This window comes from Lagopus leucura, unplaced genomic scaffold (assembly GCF_019238085.1).
Source record: "Lagopus leucura isolate 7727_CA_CO unplaced genomic scaffold, USGS_WTPT01 Super-Scaffold_100001, whole genome shotgun sequence".
NCBI classification, from domain to species: Eukaryota; Metazoa; Chordata; class Aves; order Galliformes; family Phasianidae; genus Lagopus; species Lagopus leucura.
The window spans coordinates 91,192,440-91,214,015 of NW_024962262.1; the positions used below are offsets into that span (position 1 = coordinate 91,192,440).

General features: G+C 38.6%; 1 long non-coding RNA gene across 1 annotated transcript; it reads left to right on the forward strand.

Moving 5' to 3' along the window:
• Nucleotides 1-422: 422 nt before the first annotated feature.
• LOC122178313 lies at nucleotides 423-19,743 on the forward strand. The gene is made up of 3 exons (XR_006178288.1): nucleotides 423-459; nucleotides 18,427-18,545; nucleotides 18,733-19,743. It is a non-coding gene; the product is annotated as an uncharacterized LOC122178313 (long non-coding RNA).
• The last annotated feature ends 1,833 nt before the right edge of the window (nucleotides 19,744-21,576 follow it).

The window sequence follows — 21,576 nt, forward strand, 5'->3', positions numbered from 1 at the left end:
CAGCTTTGGAAATGTCAGGTGATGACATTTTCATTTCCCTTTGAAAAGTATCCCATAATCAAATGGATCTCACCATTCAGAAGGCTTTTTTTTTTCTTTTTTTCTTTTTCCTCCCCTAAGCTGTCTTTATGCTTCAAATAGAAGTCATGCAAAACTATGTTTTGCATTTAGGTGGATAAATCTATTGCTAGGCATTACCAACACCATCCTAACATACTATCAGTTCAGCTTGCTTTCTGTATGAGAACTGTTGAGTCATGGCTTGAATCTTTGACCACCTGAGGCAAGCACTGAGTCAGCCCTGGGAGCACAGGTGAAGGCAATTCAGCTGTGTGAGCAGAAGGGGTGGAGCCTGACTGCACCTCTCCTAGACCCCATTTAAGGGCTGACTGCCCTCTGGAAGGTTTTCTTCCTGGAGATTCCTCTGCTTGGAGTTTTTTCTGTGAGCCTAGTTCATGGGTGAGTATTTTCATTTATTTTCAATTATCCCTTTCCAGTGTTGTAATATTTCTTGCTTTGTAATCCATAGATACCAGCCTAACTACACCACTCTGTGTATTTGTTGATTATACACTTTCAGAAAAGGGTTTTCATTTTTTCCAGTAAGTTGTTTTCAGCTGAATTTTCTATTTTCTGCCACTGGTATGAGTATCTGATACACGAGCTACTCCATCTCAAACTTGTCCTGGCCATTCATCTTGCAAGGATTTGGAGTTGAGCAAGTTTAATTCCCCTATCACCACTAGTTTCTGACAATAAAAATCCAGAATTTTTTTTAATTTGTTTTACTCTTGTACATTCTGGGTTTCATAATTATTTATTAACTATATGGAATAGTTCAGTTGGTAGGAACTGGCAAAGATCACGTAGTCCAACTGCCTGACCACTTCAGGGCTAGCTAAATGTTAAAGTGTGTAACTGAGAGCATCGTCCAAATGCCTCTGACAGCCGTGGGATTATGTAGGAGATGTTTTAACATAAATCTTTTCCTGGTGCTGTGAAGTTTCAGAAGTATTAGCTTGTGCTCCTCCCTACTTCCTCCATGTGTGCTATTTGCTGTGCTTGCTGCCAGAAACATCAGATGCAGCTTTGAGTGGAGGCCAGTATTTGCACAGCTCTCATCAGGTTTGAAAGGAGGGGTGCCATGACGAGTTTCCTCTGTGCAGCTTGGAACAAAATGAAATATGTCCATATGCAGAACACAGCTGCAATAAACAACTAAAAGCTGAAGTTAAAATTACACATCAGAACATTTTTTATAGTTCTGTTCAGTGGAGGTGAAGGGAAACTTTTAACTAAAATGCTGAACTCAGTATTATTATTATTTTGCTTTTAAAAAAAGAAATCCCAGTGGGTAGCTGTCAGATACAAAGAAAATTTCTACTACTTCTCTGGACAATAGATGTGGTGACCTCTGCAAAGTAGCTGTGTAAGTGCTGAACTGTATGGTTAATGGAAATATTCTGGAAATTAATGTAATGCCTTACATATAGAGCCATTGATTATAAAACACAATCAATAAACAGCACTAGTATATTATGAGAAGAAAAAAAAATTAACATAAGATTGGGGAAGGCTGCTTTTTATTGTTTCAAAGATGACTTTGCATTTTTATAAGAGCAAAATATGAAATTGATCTTTAGAAAAGCTTCTCTGGCTTGCTTTAAGCAGTAGCACCACCACATGTCTGGAAGCAGCCAGAGGTCCACAGCACAGTAGTAACTCTTAATTCTGTGATTAGAAAATACAGCGTAAAAAACTGTTTCAAGGAAAATTTCTGATAGTTTTAGGCCACGGCTCTCCTTCACTGCTACGCTGCCTTCTCTCTGGAGTTTTGTTACCTCATACTGCACATCTTGCTGCATTGTCCTTTACATTTATCCCTGCATGTTGGGATATTATGGCAGAAGGTGAAGCCCCTGAAATTACCATCTCGCCAATATGCTGGAAACTAATTTCCACTTTAAATACCACACATGTAAGAATCAAGTCTGAGACTCACTCTCATGGACAGTCACTCCAGACAAGCTTTCACTTAAGTCACAGGCATTCAGAAATCAATAGAGCAGTAGGGATTACTTGCTGCTCTGAATTCTTAAACTCCTTATGCAGTGCAGTTACTGCCACGGAAAGCTGACCTACAGCAATGGAAAGTCAAAAATAATATTGGCAAATGTGAATGATCTTTTGTTTTGAAAATAACGAGGGAAGAAACTTGTGAGGAATGCAAATTCATTTTTCTGAATTTTCTAAATTAATTAAAACATGATTTAAGCATAAGTTAATGTGCACTCTTTATTATTTAAGTGTGGCTGGCACTGAAATTCTCAATATTGCAGTTAATCCAGGTAAGGAATAATCCTTGAAGGTCAGTTATCAGGATAAGTCCATTTATCTTCTAAATGTAATATTTTAATAAAATTTATATCAATACCATTTGCTCAGGAGAAATGTATCAACATGCAATCATATCACTATGTGTTACATGTTTCTACACTTCCATGCAGACGGTTTCCCAAAAACTCTTTCTTACAAATGATTGTCAGGGTGGTAATTTTCATTGGTGTGAAGACTGTGCATTAAAAAAATTTTTGCATAACTGAAGCATTGTGTTTTGCAACTTGACATACGGATAATATTAAAGTTTACTCCTGTCACAATGCTGGACTTCATTGCTCATTACTCTCAGGCTAAGAAACTACATGCTGTTGTAGTGGGGAGTCCTTAGCCATCTTGGTTATTATCTTGTCCTCTTACATTCTCTTACCATTTTCTTTTTTATTGACTTTTTTAAAAAGAAATTTAAATATTTGTCATTTGATGTCCTGGCTGTTTCACAATGCTACAAAGAGGAGAATGCAAAGTCTGTATCCTGGTATCTTTAAGTTGTTTCCTAAAGAGGTTTGTGAGGTACTCTTGTGAGCCAGCTTTTCATATTTAAGTCTTTGAAAGACACTGAGAAGGAGGATTTTCCCTGGGAAAAGAGCTCTTTACCTACAGCAACTACCAGCACGTGGCAGATCTGCTGGCTTTGTATTAGAAAACAGCATCCATGGGGCATGCAACTGTAGTGTTTTCGTGATAGCGCACAGAAGCAGAGTGATTTCAGACATAGTAGTCCTGGTGGATGAAAAATGTAACATGAACCAGCAGTGTGCTCTTGCAGTTCGGAAAGCAAATGGAATCCAGGGCTCCATCAGAAGAGGGGTGGCAGCAGGGATGGGGATGTGATTGTCCCTCTCTAGTCTGCTCTTGTGAGGCCCCCTCTGGAGTACTGTGTCCAAGTCTGGAGCCCCCAGTACAAGAAAGACAGGGAGCAGTTGGAGAGGGTCCAGAGGAGAGCCAGAAAGACCATCAAGAGGCTGGAGCACCTCCCCTATGAAGCCAGGCTGAGGGAGCAGGGCTTGTTCAGCCTAGAGAAAAGAAGGCTGTGGGGTGACCTCAGTGCAGCTTTTCAGTACCTAAAGGGAGCCTACAAAAAGGAGGGAAATCAACTCTTTACAAGGGTAGATAATGGCAGGACAAGGGGAAATGGTTTTAAGTTGAAGGAGTAAAAATTTAGATTGGATGTCAGGGGAACCAGAGAGGTTGTGGGTGCTCTGTCCCTGGAGGTATTCAAGGCCAGGTTGGATGGGGCCCTGGGCAGCCTGGTGTAGTATTAGATGTGGAGGTTGGATGCATGTGTCAGGGGGTTGGAACTTGATGATCTTTGAGGTCCTTTTCAACCCAAGCCATTCTATGGCCAGTTGGCTATTGCACTTATACAAGCCATTTTCCTTTGTTTTTCTCCTTATGTTGGAAAAATGAAAACTGGACTTAAATCCTCTGTATACTGAAGATCAACATATTTATGCTCCTGAAATATCCAGAACATTATAGAATCATAGAATCTCTCAGGTTGGAAAAGACCTTGAAGATCATCAAGTCCAACCACAACCTAACCATATTATCCTAACTAACAACCCTCTGTCCCTGAGCACCACATCCAAAAGGTTTTTAAACACATCCAGGGATGGTGACTTAACCACCTCCCTGGGGAGCCTGTTCCCATGCTTAACAACCCTTTCTGTAAGGAAGTTTTTCCTATTATTCCAAATGGGATTAAAATACTAACTAATTTGTATATGAAGACTAACATTTATTATTTGATATACGTAGAATGTGAATTCAGGCCACTGAAATTTGGCCATTTGTCTTTGCAGTCTGCTTCTGGCAGTGATTAGAGAAAATGAGGGGGCAGGGAGAGGTGTGTATGAGAGCAGGACCAGGTGTGGTAAGCTGTGGGTAAATGTGTCAAGTTCCAAGTAAGATGAATGATAATGTGTGCTTCATGTAACTACCTTCTTCTGAACTATCATGAATAACAGGAGTACAAAGAAAAATAGCGTACATTTTTGAAACTACATATTCTGCAATTATGTTATCTAATGAATATCATATATATAATGATAATAATATAATGATAAATATATTATATATAATCTACAGGTACAGCTCAGTAAATGAACACCCTATTTGTTTTTCAAGGAGACAAATGATTTTGTTTATTCCTGAAGGTTTTCTAAGTAGACATGAGACTCAAAGGTGATTTGATGCTATGACAGATAGATAACAGTCCAAGGGTTTGCTTTGAAATCATAGGGTCATAACCAATTCATTTAATAACAAGTTTTTAATAACAAGTTCCAAAATCTGGATGGAGTAAAATTATATAACTGTGAGCACTGGGAAGGTAATGGGTTATCTAACTCACTGTCTAAACGACAGTTGTTTTTAATATTTCAGATGAACCTCCTAAATTATTTTTTTTTTTCCTGGTTATCACTGAGAAATATTTCTGAAATATTTATTTTTCAATCATTCTGCTTGCTGTTGTTTCAGAGGTTTTCAGAAAAATGTTGACAGTTTTCATTCATATTTGTGCTTCACATGAATATGGAATCATAGAATTGCCAGGGTCAGAAAAGCCTTCCAAGGTCATCTAGTCAAACTGTCAACCTTCCACCACTATTGTCCCACTAAACCATGCCCTTAGTACAACATCAAAACGTTTTTTTGAATACCTCCAGGGATGGTGACTTAATTTCTATCTGATTTAGTTGGGAAAAATAGACAAATTTCCCAATGTGTAAATGCTGCAGGACAACACTGGGTCAAAAATGTTTGTTCCTTTCTCTGCAAACTTTGCTTGTCCTCAAATTGTCATGAGTGTAACAGCACTAGTACTGCAAATTTAACTTCAACATGTTAAAATAGGGGCATCAGATCTGCTTCTGTCTTTTTAAAGTAACAACCTTGACAACAAGCCATTTGATAGTAATCAGCTCTTTCGTTACCTTATTTTCAAATTGGAAAAGATTTCATATTATTCACTAAGATGATGCAATGACATAAGCATTTTTAAATGTTTTGTGAGAAAGGAAGTCCTAATGATGTAGTTTGTTTTTCTTTGTCACACAAGCAGGTTGGGTAATGCTTTGACTTAAGCATCTCTTCAATCTACTGAAATTTAGAATTTGTGGATGTATAATTGAGTGATATTTCTAAATCAGTTATTTATGTTGTTCTTGATATTAAATGTATAAAAGCATACCCGAGAAAACTGCAAACTGTCTCTATGGCTGTGAAGTGTATTCTTAGTTCAGAAACTACCACCTGTGCTTTCAAGGCTTACTCTTTTGAAGGAGGGTGAGTTTGTTATGTGGAGGGACTGGCTAACATCTGAATGGTAAGGAGATACCCCATTGACAGCCATTCCTTGTGGGGCCTGGTGCCCCATAGTGAACTACAGATCCCACCAGAGCCTTCCATGTTTTCCGCTAGTCTCTAAACAGACTGAGGGGTGCTGAGAAGCCACGTGTAGTCCTCCTCTCTGGGGTGAACGCAGCAGCTCCACAGAGCAGGGATTGAATAACAGATTTCTTGTGCAAGCTAAAACAACTTTTCTAGAGAAATGACTCATTGTTTTTACTCATTAGGGGGTGGAAAGCTGATTCACTACAGCAAGCCTTGTACAGTTGGCAGGGTAAGCAACAAGGGGATGAAAAATATGGAAAAAATAGTGGAGCAGAAAGAATTAGTATCAAAAGGAGAGGAAAGAGGGAGCAGAACAATAAGAACTGTTGTAATAAAGCATGTAATTCATAAGCCTTCCAAACAGTCCCTGAACAACTAGTAAAGCAGCAAGTAATAAGCAGAATGGCCAGTAAAAGAAGAAGTTTTCACACTGGTGCATTTAAAGGGCTCTTAATAGTGGCCACCAACAACTCATGTACTGTTTCTCATCCCAGGCTTCTAGTAAGAAACCCAAGAAATATTCATTATTTGCTCTCTCTCTGCTCTAAATGTGGCTTTTCTATCTGCAGAGGAGAAATGTGATCCTGTCTTGACAACAAAAAAGGGTGAGCATCTTCATGCTGAAAGTGTGCGTGTATATGTGTATGTATGTATAAAACTAAAATTAAAATAATTTTAAAAAAAACCTTTCCAGGTATGTTGAGGGATAAAAAACACAACTGAAAATACATGAATGTCATACTTCTGCAGGACAGAAACAAGGGATGGGAAGCTGTGACTCCAGAGGAACTGCTTCTCTTTAATTGTTTCCGTTTCTGGCCTGCTGCATTCCCCATGGGAGTTCATGGGCATCGGTTTCCCATATGCTTTTTACATGTTTGTGTGTTGCCTCTGCTAACTCTGCATCTTCAAATGAGGACAGTGGACAGTAGCAAGTCTGATCTAGGGTGCCCTTGAGATTTCTTTTCAGTAGTGCTTCTAATAACAGCTCACGATGACGGTGTTGACTATCAGACAAAGCTAAGTGATCTTGTTCTAAATGCATGCTATCATTCTCTTATCATAGAATAGAACATCGAGTTGGAAGGGCTCCACAAGGACCACCAAGTCTAACCCCTGGCTCCATGCAGGATGACCCAAAATTCAAACCATATGTCTGAGAGCAGCGTCCAATGCTCCTTGAACTCTGGCACTTGGGGCCATGCCCACTGTCCTGGGAAGCCTGGAATACCCACTGCCCCGTCACTCACTGGTGAAGAACCTTTTCTAACTCCCAACCTGAATTTAGAATGGTGCACATTACTTTTTATGGAAAAGTAAATTGTCTTTCTCAGTTGTTAGTGATTTCTCCTTGAGCTTGTGAAGCAGTGCAGCTCTCTCAGGTATGCCAGATCTCCTTATCTTACATAATTACTGCTCTATTTTGAGAATTTGGCAGTGAAGGCAAAATAGCATTTGAGTACCTCATAAATTCTAGTAGAACCTTTCAGAGCAGCGACCCTGGGAGCAACTCAGTACTATCAGCTGATATTTAGTCATGCACTTCATTTCTTTCTGATAGTCATTCAATAACTAAGTTGCAGAGAACAGATTTAAATCTCGTTTTTAAGGCTGACGGATTATACAACAAAATAAACAGGACATTCCACTACAGGTTCACAGCTGACTTCCATGTTAGCTGAGTGTTCGGCAACTTTTGCTACATTTTTCAGTAGCAGAATTGTGGTGACAACATGCATTTCAGAACTATTGATCCCAGGTATTGATAACTAGTTGTTATCAGATCATTTCTAGAACTTCAGTTTCCCTAAGAAAAATTCATTACAATTATCACTTCTCTCATCATTTACTTTGTAAGGCTAATTACCTTGAGGGTTATTACTTCATTTAAAATTTCTTAAAGAAAGTGAAAGTTAAGCGGTAAGAATATTGGATAAGAACAATGCAGGGAATACCTTTCATTATTTCAGGTTGTTGTCCTAATGTGTTTGTGATGACCAAGCACAAGAGAACCTATCATTGGTTATGAAGTTTCAATGTGTTTTGGAGGCATCAGTCACTTTGAAATAACTTTGAGATACTGGAAGCTAAACTGATGCAACTATTTGGTGCCATCTATGGTGTAAGCAGGAAGTGTGCAGAGCTTTAATGGTGATAATTTTATAATGACCTTAAAATTTCATTTTGAGTATCCATATTAATATGGAATAACAGTTAAATATCATTTGGGATCAAAAATCATAAATCACTATTATGGGCTATTACAGAAGAAATCAGCCAGATCTGCTATATTTTGAGAGGGATATATGTATATGCTTTTATGTCACAGAATCACAGAATTGTAGGGGTTGGAAGGGACCTCCAGAGATCATCTAGTCCAACCCCCCTGCCAAAGCAGGTTATGTCCCTCACCTTTGCAGTGAGTTTTTTTTTTATGTTACTGTTTAACACATGATTCAAGAACCCTCTTTTTTAGCTTGTCTTAAACAACAGATGTAATTTTCCATTTTCTTCATAATTCTAATTTTACAAATACTTTGAAGTTATGCATCATTTCCTGTAGTTCCTCCGCTTCTGTCTTCTCCTGAATTAGCATACAATAGTATTCTTATAATGATGGTCCAGAGATCTCAAAGAGGCAAGATCTGGAAAGAGAGATCAAAGTACATCCCTCCACCTCTACCTCTTGCAGCAGGTCCATTAAATATGCATGGCACCATAGGCAGTATGGTCAAACTGGGAGTTCAGAATATGAGCTTTATTTCCATATATTTGTTTGAGGTGATACTGCAGAAAATAATAGCCCTCTTTTGTGTTTGTTTGAAAAAATAAATATTTCTCTTTAGAAACTTATTTTTATTTACTTCTTGAAACATAAGAGCCTAGAAGTATCTGTGGGGATGTATGAAACAGATGCTTTGAATGCTTTGAGTTTCAGGGTGTGTTTTTTTTCTTTTTGTTTTTATTTTATTTAGTTGTTGCTTTTTTTATTCAACTTTTTTTTTTTTCTGATGTGCGTCTTCATTATAGATCTATAAGAATTGTTTGTGGTTTTTGGAAATCATCATTACTTCGTTGCAACTCAGTGATGCTTTAGAAGAAAGTTTGAGCATGATTCTTTTTGGCTTATGTTTTGGGGTTTTTTTTTGTTTGGGGAGGGGAGTGGCTTTTTTTTTTCTTTTTTTTACATTTAGCCAGAGTGTCAGAGATGTCTGTAAGTCTTACTACTGAATTTTTAGAAGGAATGCCTTAGAAATCTTCATCCTACAGGGTACTTGAATGGTGTAAATAGAACAGGGTTTTCTGGTAGTTGAGAAAAATGTAGAGGGGAAAAACAAAGGTTATGAACAAGAAATCCTAAAGAAAAACTGATAGTCAGTGGTGTTCCCTATAGAGCACTCTGTACTTCTAATTTCCCACGCTTCTGTGCAGAATTCAGCAGCAAGACCTGGTTAGTACAAAGCACAGCAATGGGTTCGGAACTTCTGGTCCTAGAGCAGACTCAGCAAATGGGGGAAGGAAGTACAGTCTGCAAAACTACACTCAGCTTTCCCTGTTTTGAGGTCACCACAAATAGGACATGAATGTTCTTTTGTTTGGCAATCAGGAATATTTCGAAAATATTTTTTCTATTTTAGGTAATGGTCCAACTTCAGCAATGCTATACATTGCACTAGTGAGACCATAGGAGAAGAGTCTTTCTCCTTATCCCAGCTAAATTTCTTCTCTTTATTCTGAGATCCCCACAGTTTTTCCTCTTCTTCGGTCTAAGCAAGAGATTTGGCAGGAAACACGACAAGACCATTTGTGAAGATGCTTCTTATGTTCTCTTTTTGTAGACAGTGGGAGAGAAACATGACACTCATTGTCCTCTGTGGTGTGAGTCTTCCAAAGGTTTAGACCAAAAATTCTGAAAGGGGAAAAAAAAAAAAAAAAAAGACCTAATACAGCAGCATTAGTAATGCAGAGAAGTATGATGACCTCCATCTGTCCCAGCATCTGAAGCTCCGTTCTCCTTGTTTTGAGCCATGACTCCTGTCCTGCAGGAAAGCAACTCTTGTTCTTGGTTTGGTAAATCTGCCAGGTGGCCTTGGGCCTGCACCCACACCTCGCTAAATACAACTGCCTGTTGAATTTTCATCCTGCATGCCCACAGTGTTCAGTTATAAATCTTTCTAGTAAAGTATAAGGAGTTCTGTCAGATTCAAGTATTGTGAAAATGCTCAAGATGAAGCTTATTTGCAAGAATCTAACAAGCTTACTCCAAAGAAAATGTACAAAACACTCTGATTTTTCACAAAGCGTGCAGAAGGCATCCAGGATGCTTTAGTTTTATAGCTCTGGGATGGTTGTGTGTTCTTTGTTCATAATGCACTTAATATTTGACATACAAAAGAGCTTGTAATTTGTGGCCTAAAATAAACCTATTAACATGCAAAGTTTTTCCATCTTCCAAAAAGACAGTCACTGGAAGACTGTGCAGGCAATATTGCATTTTGACCCACTGATGAGAATGTTCTTTCAAGCTGAGAAGGCAGAGGCAAACCATATGCCTTTTCTTTCTTTTCTAATCTCAGGTGAACAGATTTGCATTATTGTTACACCCTTAGATGTTTTAATTTTCAAACCACTGCACTTGAAAGCTTAAATGACCTTTTTGTGATGGTGAGAAATTGACTTAGATGGCAGAATGACATAATTTAAGCAAAGTTCAAACCACATTGGCAGGCAAGTGTACTTAAATGTAATCATCTGTGACAAAAAGAAAACAACAAAACAACTTGGCAGTCACGGCAACCTAAGGCAGCAAACTTGGTACAGAATACAATCAGGTACTTTTTTTCTTGAATGTCTCCAAAGTGTATTTTAAAAGTCATAATATAGGATTGTAAGTCATTTATGCGGCTCTTTTTTTATGGTTCCTTAATCTTTTAACATGTCATATACACAGAATTGCTTCTAAAGTAAATCTTTCCATGCCTGACTCGTGCACAAATTCCCATTCATGTTGGAACCTGATCCAGCTCTCTGAAATATCGGCAGAGGGACTCCTACCAAGTGTGCAAGCTGACGCTATCAATTATTCAGCAACTAAGCTGTAAACACAGTGTCTTTATGAAAGGATTGATCATTGTCTCAGTCTGTAACACGGGTGCTAACACATAAATGAATGCTGTGTTGTTGTAGGGCTCTGGTAAAGCACCAGCTCGATAAAATACAGAATTGCAGAATTCACATGACCCACGTCTTGGGTTTCCTGGGTATTCAGTCTGTGCCAGATAGGTCTGGCAAACAGAGAAAGTTACCTGTGGGGCCCAGGAGGTAGATGTTGGTGACACAACTTCCTGTTAGGGTAAGAATTTCAAGCAAGTACTTAGAAAGTCTTAGTCCCAGCCCTCTTAAGCTCTTGGTATTGAAGAATTACATCTTTTGTCACGCTGTTCCCTGCTTCATGCTTCTTGCATGGCAACACTTAGTTGTTATTTTAATTTGGTCCATCTTTCAGTGATTTTATCAGATTTAAGCTCACTGCTGTTTAGTTTTCTCATCCTATATCCTCTGTGGCTGTGGAATTCAAAAGCAGATTTTTTTCAGAAGTGCTTAACCTTGACCATATTTCTGTCCTCTCCAGTTTTAATAGTGTTTGGCATCACCGTGCTCTTGAAAATCTTTCCAAGCTTGTTGTTTAAAATCTGCTTATTCATTGCAGGATGAGATGCAGATTGGACCTGTCATGTGTGCAGCAGAATGTCATCAATGACTCGCAGCTAGTTTGAAACAAGTGTGATTTTCAGAGAAGTCTTTGTAGTAGTTGCTTTATAAACTCAGCAAAACATCAAGTCTGAGGAAAGGACTGAGGCTCTACTGCATGTCTTGGGTGTTAACCTCAACTTTCCTTAAAACAAAATTGTAATCAAAAACAGCTGTGACTGCTCAGGCTTCTGAAATCGTGGATAAAACTCATGGCTTTCCTATTTTTGTCTTAGGTTTTCTCCCTGGCTGCCTTATCCTGCTACAAGTAATTCTTGCTCTACGTCTTTATTTTCATATCGTGCTGGGACTGACTGAGAGGTCTCCTAAGGAGTGTGCATTTTCTTTAGATATCTATGTTAAGATGTTTGGGTTCAGACAATTATTTTCTTCCCTGCACTATTATCATTTCTCCCACTTCTTTTTCTAATTGTGGTAACTGCTCATTTGTGATAAACTGTTCAACGATAATAAAGTAGCTGTTCCCACTAGGTAAATTTTCCAATTTGAGCTATAAACAATTTGTTCAATCACTACAGGTGTTTAAGCAAATTCATTAACTGTCTACCTATTTGAATTTTGTAAACATTTATGCTGAAATAGATACACGCAGTCAGCTGCTGAGCCCAGTAGTAGCATGACAAGAACTTGAAAGGTATGCTCGGTAGGAGGAGAGATGTCAACACGTGGGAGATATCTTGCACAGTGCTGAGCATGAGGTATAAGGAGATGCTAATGAGTGCTGATTTGAGGAAAGAAAATATTGATGAGCTGTGATACTAGCATAGGGAAATCTTTAGCTTCTGTCCTGAGGAGCTGCTTTTTGTTTCTTGAAGTGTCAGGGTGTCTGCTGTTAAGCAGCAGCAAGAAAAGAGTCATTGCATGTTTGCTGTTACAAATTGGAAAGTGCTTTTGGTTAGAAACAGGAACGTGAGCTTCTGTTTCTCCAATAAAAAGTGTGTGTTAACTGGTACCTTTTAAATGACCTCTGAAAGCCACTTGTCAATCTTGAGTGTTCAAACCAGAGAGCCTGCAGGGCACAGTGCTGCTGCCGTGCAATTGTGACGGATGCTGCTTTGTAATCCTTTAGCAGCACCATCCAATGCCACCCACGCTTCAGGTGCTAAGTAAATGCTGAAGTTATTTCTGAGGGTCCAAACCACTTCATTCCTTCTTTAGAAGAAAAACTGTCTATTTTGTTGTTCTAAACATGTGTTTTAGTGACAATATTCCCTTTCTCCATCACTTTCCATGTCTCATCTCTAGAATAACATTCATTTGTTTGCATGTCCCTTCTTTATATTTGATCACTTTTAAATATTAAGCCCATTATCTTGGCTCATAGTCATATTTAATGGACTTTTCTGTGATTTGTTCCATTTTACTACCAATTGCCTGTTCTGTTTTTGAACATATATTTATTCTTCCTCATTTTTCCAGTGAAATCAGAATCTCTTCAGATTCCACAATGTGCTCCCACATTCTTATGTTTATTACAACTTCAGAAAGTGATCCTTGAATGAAATTAAGTCTAGCCCACTCTATATAATACCTCTCTTACCTGAGGGATAAGAGTTTAGTTCAGTTCTGTTTGTTGGCTCCTTTTTTGTTCTCTCTACTGATGCATGCCATTTAAAATGCTTTTTATTTATCTGGGGAGGTGACTGCAAGGCAAAGAAAGATCATCTGGATAGACTTTTGATAGCACTGTCTTTAGTTCATAACTTGTCTCTGAAACTTTTTTAGTAGTGGAAATGGAACAAAGAATTCATATAGTTACACCTTTTTGTGCTGGGGAATTTCATGCTCTTGAAATTAGGAAGGAAAGAAATCATTTGTCTTGCTCTTCTGCTATGAATCAGTTGTTGATTTATAACCTCTCTCTTCTGCAAACTGTGCAGCTGGGGCAACTGCTGTTGTTTGGGATGAGTAGAATTAGAACATTCATAACTTGACACTCCTGGGCCCCAGAGATTCTAGGGAAACCTGTACTGCTTCTCAGCTCCCATCAGTCTTCTCTCTCCAGATGTCGGCTGTCTTCCTCAGATAGCCTCCTGCATGGAAAAGTATCTTCTGGATTGCTATTACATCTCTTTTTTTCTTCATTCACCATGCTCATAACAATCAAATTATGAAAATGGATTATTTATGCTACAAATCTTCAATTTACATTTCTTGTCTCCATCCACTCTTGCTTATTTCAGGATTGGCTCCTTATCAACTACTTTCCTTCACTGCCTGCTGATTTAGGATTCAAGTCTCCACTTCAGTCTGTCTGTCTGTCAAGAAAACTCCTTTATACAGAACAGCAGAAGGCAAAATGCACTACATGCAGGACCAAGATACACACAACTGAGTCTGCACTTCAAGGAGTCTGACTCCAAATTCCCTACTCACTGATTTAAATGTTTTCTTTTTAGCCATCATCTTTCCAGCCTTTAAATTGGTGAATTGCAGCCTGGAAACATTAGACATGTTTTCAAGTTCCAGTTATTATTAGTGTCGTTTCTTGTTTGGTTTATACTCTATGCGGCTTCTTTATTTCATTTCTTTTTACTTTGTTTTGACATTTTGGGTTCTGTGTGTTTGCCAATGCTCTGTGGCTGTTTGGGCTCTGGTAATACTCCTGACTAAAAGTCTCATAATTTGTTTGTTGTACCTGTCATACTGTTGAACGCTCCATTCCTTCAGGTGCAATATTTAGTTTTACTGGCTCTTGAATCACATAGCACTGTCTCTGCTCATTGCAAAAATCTTTCAGGTGGCATGAAAGATTAATGCTATCTGTACTGCTTTTCTCCTGTCCTGCAGTGTTGCCACAGTCTTTTGTACTTTTCTTTGTAAGTTATTGACGAAGTTTTCTTTTGGCATCTGTCAGTTATTTCTCCTCTGTTACCATGATCCAAATGTGTAGGAAGTACTTGGCTGTTCTGCTGTTGTCTTAAAGGTTTCTGCAACAGCCAGAATTTCTGGCTGGCAGCCACTTTTAGTACCAAAAGGCATATATCTGTGAGTAGCATTCTTCAAAATAGTGTATTTGATTTGCACTTACTGCCAGAGAATGAAGACAGAGAGTCTGCTGAAACTACGGCTATATGTTTACATTTTAACAAGATGATGTTTGTTTTTCCACATTGATCAACTTCTCATGTAGTTTTTGTCATACAGAATAAAAAAGGCACTAATGGTTTACAAAATCCCTGTTTGCTTCATGATTTTAGAACACATGCAACATCTGCAGCAAGCTCCTTCTGAAATAAAGGCTACACATACAAACCTGGCTTTTGTGCTAGCCAAAGAGTAAGTAAACATAGAAATGACACCATTACAACTTAAGTGAGTTTCCAAACCAGGCTGCTGCTTCTAATGGGACAAGTTGATAGCCCCCCACTTCCTTAAGGTGGCTTAAGGTATCTGACAAGAGGTGATCTTGACAGCAAGGGCAGGTCAGATGGCTGTGTCAGAATGTAATAAAACAAAAGATCTATTTCAGAGTCTGCGTAGATCCTCAGTTGCTCCAATTTGTTACAGTGGCTAATTATACCCCTTCTCATCCTTTCTTCTTGGTTCAGTAGGTGGAGCTGTAACATCTGTTTAATTTATCCTTTCTTCAAAATGTACCACCGCGGGTGCACTCAGTAGTTAAACTTGGGTTTCCCAGCACTGCACGTATTTATCCAGTTTATGTAAGTCAGCATTTTGCATCAGTTTGAAGTTGCGCATGGTAAGGAACCTTGAGATCTGTGCTCAATCTGCTAGTTTGGAAAAGCAGCCGGTAGCTCTGTTTCTAATAGGAAATCTTCAGTTCTTGGATGGCTGTTTTCTACCACTCGAATGTGTTTAGGCTTAATTTTTTGAATTTGTGACTTTGGGGAAAATATATAATCTCTGCTATATTTTTTCATATTTTACCAGTTTCCATTTTGAAACAGACTCTTGAGAGCAATCAGAAATTCATGAAATCATCCCATTAATCATTTTCAGTTTTGGAATTGCTGCAAATCCACTGTCAATTGTTAGTTTTCTTGTTCACAGGTAGCTTGCACTTCATATGTCAATGTAAGCTTTCTAGGTAAATGAACACTATTACATAAATGGACATTTCTGGTAACATTTGTGAAATGGCTCTTAAAATTCAGCACTAGTAGAAACAACAAAAAAGAAACAAAGTGTGATAATGAGACTAATTCACTCTTCAAAAGTTATAGCATCATTTGAGCATTGTTCCATCATCTTAAATCATTCTTAATTCTAAGAACCCTTTCCCATTTCAATTTTCTCTGAAAAGCTCTCTGTGTAAGCAATGAGAATATCCAAATTAGCTTTAAAGATCACAAAACTGCTACTCCTTTTTAGAGGAAGAGCTGTCTTGTAGTGATCTCTTGTATGCAAAATTGTCTTAATGGTGTCTTCTTTCATCTAAGTATTCTCCCTTGAGCAGTTTGAGTGCTTTCTGATTCTCTCTGGTTGCAGCTAAGCATTGAAAGCTGGTGTCAGAAACATCACAAATTTAGGCTCTGTCTCCTTTCAGCTCCAAGAGCTTCTTTGATAGGGAGCCAGTGATATCATTTCACAATACAGGACGTAAACCAGCAGTTCCCAACCTTTTTCTTTTCAATTTTTCAGAGGAGTATTTGATGACCATGACTTTCTCCTTTCTGTTGCTGCCCATGAATATCCCGTGATGCAACAGTCGGGCTGTTGCAGTGAGTATCTGTAGCCTCTGCTCCTCCATCACTGTCTGCTCCTTTGGCGTATGGTACTTCCCAGGAACAGGGGAATGTTTAATAGAGCAGATGAGAGGAATGGAAAGAAGAGGGTCCTTTTAGCATTCATGCCTCCCTTGGTTAACCTCTGTTGTCAACTCAACTTTAATATGCCCAGCTCAACTTTAATATAGCTTGTGTTCTGCTCAGCACTTTACCTTGTATATTGGCTGCATCTCTTGGCTAACTTGTGTATTAGCTAGAAACAACCAATATAAACAAGGATGAGAGAAGAGACAGTCATTTATAAAATACCTGCTTTTCCTTATTAGTTGTTGTACAAGTTTTTCCAGGACCTCTAACAACCTGCAGTTATATATTTTTAGCATGAAATATAGCTGTCTCGTTCAGAAAATGTTATTACCAGCACTAGTGTTATCCAAGAAATTTTATTTGTCTAATCAGCTGTGATGTCAGGTTGAGTTAAGAAATCCATTTGTATGAATCAAAGAGCAGCCTGTGGTGGTGGTGTGTTTGTTCACAATGCTTGTTAGGTTCGCACACTAGGTAGCTTGGATCCAGGCTATGCAGATTATGATTCCATTCTCTCATGAAATTCAAAAAGCCATGAACAGTACTTTTGAAAACGGTATCTCTATGTTGAGAAGAAATTTCTGGTTTCTATATTGGCTTCAGATGACAGATCATGTTTTCAGAACATGTGTTCAGCAATGTTGCTAGCTAGCGCTGAGCATTGCTCAGGTGGTGCTCTGTCAGAAGGTAAATGAGTGATAACTGTAGGAGTACATTGTATGACCCTTCATGTATTAAGAAACGCTGTCTGCTTCTGTTTCAATGGATGTGTAAAATTCACCCTTCATCTTGATCATCATTAGAAAAGGCAAAAAAAAAAAAACAACCAAACACCTCCTTTCCCAAATACCAATGTACTGATGGCAAATGCTATATGCCATAAAATTATAGCCAAGAAGCTAAATTTCTAAGCTTTCTAGAGCAGAGAATTGTGAAACTCTCATTCTGAGACTAAATAAATTACATTTTACTAATTACCTGGCCATCAACCATGTCATCATCTGTATAACTCCAAGTCTGCCATCCCATTCCATGCACTTCCCATTTGGTTTTGTCAAAAAGTTTCAGCAATCAGCACGTTGCTGTGAAGTTTGGGTTTGTATAACAAGTATTTTCAGACTGTTGTAGGTTACGTTATTCTCTATTCTTCCTACGTGTCTATATCTGCAATCAAATTTTATTTTCTCATTGAAAGGGACTTATCGTGAGCCATCTTGTTGTGTGAATGGGGGGATATGCTGCTCAGCCCAATAAATCTCTGAACAATTTTTGCTGTTGTTGTGTGAACGACTGTGACTCTGAGCCTGAGCCCTCCCAGAGCTGATGCTCCAAGCTCCTCCAGCCCTGAGATGCCTGGAGGTGGAAAAGCACTCAGCATCTCACAGATACCAAACTAATGATTTTTAAATCTAACGTTGCCGAGTTGTCATGGCAATTATCAAATGAATATTCGTATTTCCTGTAAGGCTGTGTTTTATAATGCTCTAAGCTACACTTTATGCAGGCTGTCTAGGCAAACAAGCTGTAAAAGAAGTTAAGTGCCAATTAAAGTGCTGGCAAGAATGCTACTTGCATGAACTCCATGAGGCACTGTAGCATGCATAATCTCGCTTAAAAAAATTCTGAAATGTTGCCTTTCACTTGCAATATGATATAGCAACACCTGGTTTATAGGACCCGGGGTATTCCTATGGAAGATCAACAATGACATACTTTTGGATAAGTACCCAGTTTTTTTTCGTGTAATTGTTCCAAACAATGTTAAAAACAAACTGCATGAAAGGTTTTTGAAATGCATCCTGCTGGTAGTATTAGACAATAGAGAAAATCAACTGAACAGTTTGCTCTTAATTACATATTTGCTGTTAGGAAGTACTTAGCAGCTTCGGTATTGAATTCTATTAGTCCTCCAAGATCAGGTTGTAAGCAGAGTATATGATTATATTTCCCTAAGTTTACATATACTGCATTTTTTTAATATTTCTTTATGTTTAAATCAGCTGTACTGTGGAAAGAACAAATAAATGTTTTTTCTTCTTTACTTATTTGCACAGTCTTCTTTCTCTCTCCATGAACACAGGTGAATTCTGTCTAGTTTCTCCAGGGGGTGATAACAGCAAGGCTCCTTCCCTCTGGAAGCATATACAGTTTTGCTGGAGTAATAAAAACACTGAAGAGGAGAACCAGCAGCAGGCGCAGGTAAGTAAATTGCTAGCCATTGAACCTAAATTACTTTCTAAATTATTATTTTGACAGTGTGCACATTTTGTAGTGTTGGAAGGAACCTGTAGTCTTTAACTATGTTCCACTGTTTGCATTATTTCTAGTTGTCAAATCCAGTGATTTTATTTGTTTTTTTTTTGTTTTTTTTTTTCTCATCTCACAGGACTGACTTTGATTTCATTTTTTTACTTCTGTGGAAAGCAAAGCAGTAAAATCTTTCTCAAGAGCCCTGCGTCTGGGTATCCTGCTGCTGCCTTCAGCCTCATCTCCTGAGCAGCAGAAGTGGTGGCTTCGCAGCCTTTTCAAGTTGTTCAGATTCTGTTTCCAGTGTGCAATGTTATTTAGAAGCGTGAAGACAGCTCTGAGAAAAGAAACAGTTTTGCATCAACATGGGGCACAGCTCATATTCTCTTTTACATGAGCTTGTAACTAGCTCTATTTTACCTGATGTAAATGTAAATAGATTTTCCTCCTTGTTCCCGTGATGAAGTATCTTCAAGCTGTGCTACTGAACGGTCAGGAAACACAGAATGAATGTGTTAGGAGCTTGAAGAAGAAGGAAAAGTTGCAAAATATGAAAAGAAAGGTTCCCCTATGGACAGAAAGGAAAGTGCTGTAGGATGGATGCATGCAATACATACCTGTAATCAGTTTCTAAAACACAGTATCTTTACTGGAAATGTTAGAGGGAAAATAACCCATTCCTGGGAAATGAAACCAAACTCATGTCAAAGCAGATGTTCTGAAGCATGTAGTTGAGCACACTTAGGACAGCAAGGGTGTTGCACAGGAGGCTGCCATCAGTCTGTAAATGGTGTGTTTCTCTAGAGGAATATTCCACTGTTCCAAGCCAGCTAGTATTTTCCTGTGCTGATTTCTGCATGTAGCATTCTGTTGTTTCATTGCAGTTTTCTGTTAAAAACAGTTGGGCTCATAACCCTTCCTCAGGGGAATGTTGTTATCCACTTGGTGTATTCCTTTGGAAAGAGGGAAAGAAATGCAGAATTTGGATTGTTATCGTTGGCCAGATTGCCTTCAGAGCTGATTTGGGATATCACTGGGAATACTTCCAGAGAAAACCAGTATTCTGCTGTATTCCATAGGTACTCTCTATAATTTTATCTCCTCAGCACAGTGTGGCTCTGTGATCTTTGAAACAATACTGGAAATTAAAGCTACCTCAGTTATCTATTTTGAAAAGTCTTCTCTTCAAGCAAAGTGGCTTGTCCATCATCATGATTGCAGTAGGAAATACTTCTGCAGCTCATATTCACCACATCAGCTGCCAGTGTTCAACAGTCCCTGACTTTCTGATGTCAGAAAGGAGGAGTTTATAAATGGATTGTGCTATTATTTTGTCTTTCACATTTACAGCAGTTCAATGACAATGATTGAATTCCAACCAAACACAGTCTGACAATTGCTATGAGACTGGAAGTATGGTAAGTATAAAAAATATAAAGAAAAGTAGCAGTATGTTCAGTTTTCAACCAATGAACAATTAAATATAGCCAAAGAACCTCTCTGAAATATCTGGAAGAAACAGAAAGAACAGAAATCAGGATGGATTTTTTATTTATAGCAGTGGCCACATGAACAGAACATGTGGAAAAACAAGAACCAAAGAAGGAGAAAAGGAGCCATGATGGTAAAAGGTATTCTTTTTTTCGTCACCTTAAACACAGAGTTGGTACTCTTGTTTGTGTTATTTCACATCGCAGCTTTTGCCCCTGCTGGCTCAGGGCTGGGCTCACAGATCTGTTACCCTCCTGGACTCTGAAGGTTTTTCCCTGTCTCTTGCCAGTGGTGTGTTTCAGGTTCTTGCCTTGCTCGCTGCTTTCAGTTCCATCTGGTTTTTCTCTGGTTTCTCTGGCACAGTGGGTGTGATGGGTGTGCCTTTAGAAGTAATGAGGCCAGCTTGTGAGAAGCAGGCTTGCATCCACACAATGTAGTCTGGTCCAGTGTTGGAATAATATAGCAATATGCAAGCCTTTACTGCTTGGCAGAGCTGGACAGGGCTTGTTCAGTGCTTGTTTTTTATGATTTGTTTTCTTTTCTCCTGTCTGGATGTCATTGTTAATCCATCAGCAAAGTAGAAGACGAGCACAGGGAGAGGACACAGGTCATAAACAGCACCAGGGGCAATTTCTGGAGTCTTTTTGCATGCTGAGAATAAATAGTAACCAGATAGTTGAGGCTCTTGCTGTGCAGCTGTCCCTTTGTCTGGGAATGGATGTGGGAACAAAATCAGTAAATGCCCCGACACCGCTTAAGGAGCATATTTTGTGTAGATGGATATTAGCAATTCAAAAGCTAAATTGAGATCTAAACAAGGTCATTTGCTTGTCAGACTATTTTTGACATAGGCAGTGTTTAATTCAAGAAGCAGAAGGGCTGGGATAAACAAATGCAGTCCTAAATGGGCAGCTGGCTGCAGAGTGGTTTTGAAGCAGATTGATCCTAAAGGGCAGCCTGCTTGTACCCTCACCCAGATCAGAAAGGCAAAGGCCAATCCTTTCCATGGTGTTTTAGTTGTGGGGAACTCAAGCCGTTTCTGTTCCACTAGCAAGGAAAGATAAAAGGAAAAGCAAATACAAGAGATGTTAATTTAAAATACAACATGCATATATGTGTACGCAAATTAGATGAGACCCTTGGTGTGTCCAAGTTAAAGCAATGTTTTAAAAACTGTAATCTGCTTTTTGTAGAATTCCTTAATTCCAGTGTGTATTACAAAATATATGCAGCGTGAATAAAACCCGAGCTTCCTTATAATTCAGTAGTGAAAGTAATAAACAATCTTAGTATGAATTTCTTATAAATAAAACATGATAGCCTGTTTTGTTTAGGGTCTTTAAGTCCTCAGTTCTGTGCTGGTAGCTGGAATAATTAGGTTTTGAAAGTAGAGACTTTTTTCAGTATAAACATGAGCTTGTCACTTTGAAAGAGGAACTGTCCTCCATTTTGGAGATTTTTTTTCATAGTTTTGGCCTCTGATATGATCCAA